The sequence below is a fragment of the Haliotis rubra genome, unplaced genomic scaffold (assembly GCF_003918875.1).
Source record: "Haliotis rubra isolate DU_JTF1 unplaced genomic scaffold, ASM391887v1 Scf2291, whole genome shotgun sequence".
Lineage (NCBI taxonomy): Eukaryota > Metazoa > Mollusca > Gastropoda > Lepetellida > Haliotidae > Haliotis > Haliotis rubra.
In genome coordinates this window covers 15,629-20,701 of record NW_025766327.1, presented here as the reverse complement: position 1 = coordinate 20,701, position 5,073 = coordinate 15,629, and positions in this window count along the sequence as shown.

The window sequence follows — 5,073 nt, the reverse complement described above, 5'->3', positions numbered from 1 at the left end:
CTACTTGCGTTGATTCATCTATTTTAATAGATCGTTGATTCATCTACAATAATAGGGCGTTGATTCATCTACTTTAATAGGGCGTTGTTTCATCTACTTTAACAGGGCGTTGATTCATCTAGTTTAATAGGGCGTTGATTCATCTACTTTAATAGGGCGTTGATTCATCTAGTTTAGTAGAGCGTTGATTCATCTACTTTAACAGAGCGTTGATTCATCTACTTTAATAGCGTTGATTCATCTACTTTAGTAGAGCGTTGATTCATCTACTTTAATAGAGCGTTTATTCATCTACTTTAATAGATCGTTGATTCATCTACTTTAATAGGGCGTTGATTAATCTACTTTTACAGAGCGTTGATTCATCTACAATAATAGGGCGTTGATTCATCTACTTTAATAGGGCGTTGATTCATCTACTTTAATAGAGCGTTTATTCATCTACTTTAATAGATCGTTGATTCATCTACTTTAGTAGGGCGTTGATTCATCTACTTTAATAGCGTTGATTCATCTACTTTAGTAGAGCGTTGATTCATCTACCTTAACAGAGCGTTCATTCATCTACTTTAACAGAGCGTTCATTCATCTACTTTAATAGATCGTTGATTCATCTACTTTAGTGGAGCGTTTATTCATCTACCTTAACAGAGCGTTGATTCATCTACTTTAACAGAGCTTTGATTCATCTACTTTAATAGCGTTGATTCATCTACTTTAGTAGAGCGTTGATTCATCTACTTTAGTAGGGCGTTGATTCATCTACTTTAATAGCGTTGATTCATCTACTTTAGTAGAGCGTTCATTCATCTACTTTAACAGAGCGTTGATTCATCTACTTTAACAGAGCGTTAATTCATCTACTTTAATAGCGTTGATTCATCTACTTTAGTAGAGCGTTGATTCATCTACCTTAACAGAGCGTTCATTCATCTACTTTAACAGAGCGTTCATTCATCTACTTTAATAGATCGTTGATTCATCTACTTTAGTGGAGCGTTTATTCATCTACCTTAACAGGGCGTTGATTCATCTAGTTTAATAGGGCGTTGATTCATCTACTTTAATAGAGCGTTGATTCATCTACTTTAATAGAGCGTTGATTCATCTACTTTAATAGGGCGTTGATTCATCTTATATAACAGGGCGTTGATTCATCTACTTTAATAGAGCGTTGATTCATCTACTTTAATAGGGCGTTGATTCATCTACTTTAATAGAGCGTTTATTCATCTACTTTAATAGGGCGTTGATTCATCTACTTTAATAGAGCGTTGATTTCATCTACTTTAACAGGGCGTTGATTCATCTACTTTAATAGCGTTGATTCATCTACTTTAATAGAGCGTTGATTCATCTACTTTAATAGGGCGTTGATTCATCTACTTTAATAGGGCGTTGATTCTTCTTATATAAGAAGGCGTTGATTCATCCACTTTAATAGATCGTAGATTCATCTACTTTAATAGATCGTTTATTCATCTACTTTAATAGGGCGTTGATTCATCTACTTCAATAGAGCGTTGATTCATCTACTTTACTTTAATAGGGCGTGGATTCATCTACTTTAATAGCGTTGATTCATCTATTTTAATAGGGCGTTGATTCATCTTCTATGATAGGAAATTGATTCATCTACTTTAATAGGGCATTGATTCATCTACTTTAATAGAGCATTGATTCATCTACTTTAATAGGGCGTTGATTTATCTACTTTAATAGCGTTGATTCATCTACTTTAATAGGGCGTTGATTCATCTACTTTAATAGAGCGTTTATTCATCTACTTTAATAGATCGTTGATTCATCTACTTTAGTAGGGCGTTGATTCATCTACTTTAATAGCGTTGATTCATCTACTTTAGTAGAGCGTTGATTCATCTACCTTAACAGAGCGTTCATTCATCTACTTTAACAGAGCGTTCATTCATCTACTTTAATAGATCGTTGATTCATCTACTTTAGTGGAGCGTTTATTCATCTACCTTAACAGAGCGTTGATTCATCTACTTTAACAGAGCTTTGATTCATCTACTTTAATAGCGTTGATTCATCTACTTTAGTAGAGCGTTGATTCATCTACTTTAGTAGGGCGTTGATTCATCTACTTTAATAGCGTTGATTCATCTACTTTAGTAGAGCGTTGATTCATCTACTTTAACAGAGCGTTGATTCATCTACTTTAACAGAGCGTTAATTCATCTACTTTAATAGCGTTGATTCATCTACTTTAGTAGAGCGTTGATTCATCTACCTTAACAGAGCGTTCATTCATCTACTTTAACAGAGCGTTCATTCATCTACTTTAATAGATCGTTGATTCATCTACTTTAGTGGAGCGTTTATTCATCTACCTTAACAGGGCGTTGATTCATCTAGTTTAATAGGGCGTTGATTCATCTACTTTAATAGAGCGTTGATTCATCTACTTTAATAGAGCGTTGATTCATCTACTTTAATAGGGCGTTGATTCATCTTATATAACAGGGCGTTGATTCATCTACTTTAATAGAGCGTTGATTCATCTACTTTAATAGGGCGTTGATTCATCTACTTTAATAGAGCGTTTATTCATCTACTTTAATAGGGCGTTGATTCATCTAGTTTCTAATAGAGCGTTGATTCATCTAGGGCGTTGATTCATCTACTTTAATAGAGCGTTGATTCATCTACTTTAATAGGGCGTTGATTCATCTACTTTAATAGGGCGTTGATTCTTCTTATATAAGAAGGCGTTGATTCATCCACTTTAATAGATCGTAGATTCATCTACTTTAATAGATCGTTTATTCATCTACTTTAATAGGGCGTTGATTCATCTACTTCAATAGAGCGTTGATTCATCTACTTTAATAGGGCGTGGATTCATCTACTTTAATAGCGTTGATTCATCTATTTTAATAGGGCGTTGATTCATCTTCTATGATAGGAAATTGATTCATCTACTTTAATAGGGCATTGATTCATCTACTTTAATAGAGCATTGATTCATCTACTTTAATAGGGCGTTGATTTATCTACTTTAATAGCGTTGATTCATCTACTTTAATAGGGAGTTGATTCATCTACTTTAGTAGGGCGTTGATTCATCTACTTTAATAGGGCGTTGATTCAATTTTGTTATTGATGTAACTGCCATAACCACATGAGGTAAGCCCTGTTTATGTTCAACCGGAAGTTGTTCGTCATCAACTACCATTTCCTCGATAGACAATCGATCCTGGTAAAGAGTGAGTCTCAAACTTCGGTCATGACACGTTATATTTTGTTTACATTTGAATCATTTCTTGACACGTCTTTCGGCGCGAATCAGAAAAGCCGAGAAATCGACCACTTTCGACGTCTTTCCAACATAACTAATTGAATTCATTTCACGTATTGTGCATGTTTAGGTTGAATGAGGTTATGCAGCCGCTGTGTCAGGATTTTAGCTTCTGTCAAAACATACAAACTGAGATATTAACGAAAACGATAACTGTACGCGCCGATGGTAGTTGCTTCATCACTGTACGGGTTGTAGGTTTCTTCTCCCACAAAACTGTCTTGGTAGTTGCAGCTATCGAGTTCTGATTCGTTCCCTTTTCCTCTATTGTAGGTCACTATTACAACGGAAATACTGAGATGATCTGTTCGTTTGCTATCAATCATGGGTGGAAGTTTCCATTGTTATCATTGCACAGAGCAATGAGAATTTTGAACTATTATTAAAAATTTGTGTAAGCACCATCCACATAATGTCATCACGGTTTGCCAAAGGATGTCTGATATTGACAGTAAACACAACACAATTAGACTTCACACATTTGAAAAGATAATTCCTTTAGAAATCCAAAATGTGACAAGTCGTATACACCTGACCCATTTACAATGACCTTGAGGGTTGAAGATATAGAGACCCGTCAAAAAAGAAACAGACGGTTGATGAAAATAACACTGGCCATGACGTTGCGTGCAGCAACACCAGAAGTCGCTGTGAAATATACTGAGTCAAAAAAGAAACTTCACATTCTTTCTACAGGGCAATATAAAAGAACAAGAGATGGTAAGATGGTTAAATTGTTATTATTTCATTGCTGAGATCTGTGTGATGTACTCGATACACTGACAGTGCCATAATCAGTTCCATTAGGCTACACCGCCGTTCCAAATCATGGGTATACAGAATGTCAAGTCACAATATGGACGTCGAGAATGGAGATTGGCATCCCGCAACCGATTTCGAGTGGTCTGTGAGGACAGTCGACCTCTAAACATCTCATCCCTGGTTCGTGTAGCCGGCAGAAATCTGTCACGTAGGTGACGTAGGACGATTTGACGGTCACACGTGGACGACCCGACCTTGGGCGATCAGAAGTGGTGCCAGTTTGTTGTAGACGACCTCGCAAGTCATACACAGTACGACGGCTGCATCCCATTGCTCTTGCGACGTCAATAACTGATCTTCCCGCTTGCAACATGCCAACGGCACGTTCACGTTGCACATTTGACAATCGTGGCATTTCAAGTACCGTTAGAACTGTGGTTTAAAAGGTATTTTTTCAATTCTTGAGGCCAATGCAAACACGTGCATATGAAGAAAACGTCGATGCGAAGATCACGTGATCGACTGCACGAGCAAAACCTGATTTGTCACTAACGTCGTCTGCACGACGAATTAATGGGTTTGAGTGGGTTTTGTTAACGTTTTTCTAGAGTCGAAAGATAGGGATCCCATTTCGGATACATAAATCTATCATCAGAAAAAAATTATTCATTAATTTTCAAATTACATTTTGTGAAGTTTCTTTTTTGACTCAGTATATAGTTGTTGATACAGAGGAAGATGCCACGTCCGAGGTTCTTTGAACTTCTTCCAGGTGTCATTTCAGCATTGAAAGAATCTTAGCACCTTCCCAGGTTGTAGATTGGTAACGTCATGTCACAAAGTTGTCACGACGTTAGTATTTCTCCATTTATAACGTTAAAATATTTTACATTGAGGAAACGTTATACCTTGGGCTCCTCACAACACGATAGCTGGTGTCATAGAGGTTTCTGTAAAACCTGTCAGAGATTCTTTCTTCACTATTCAGC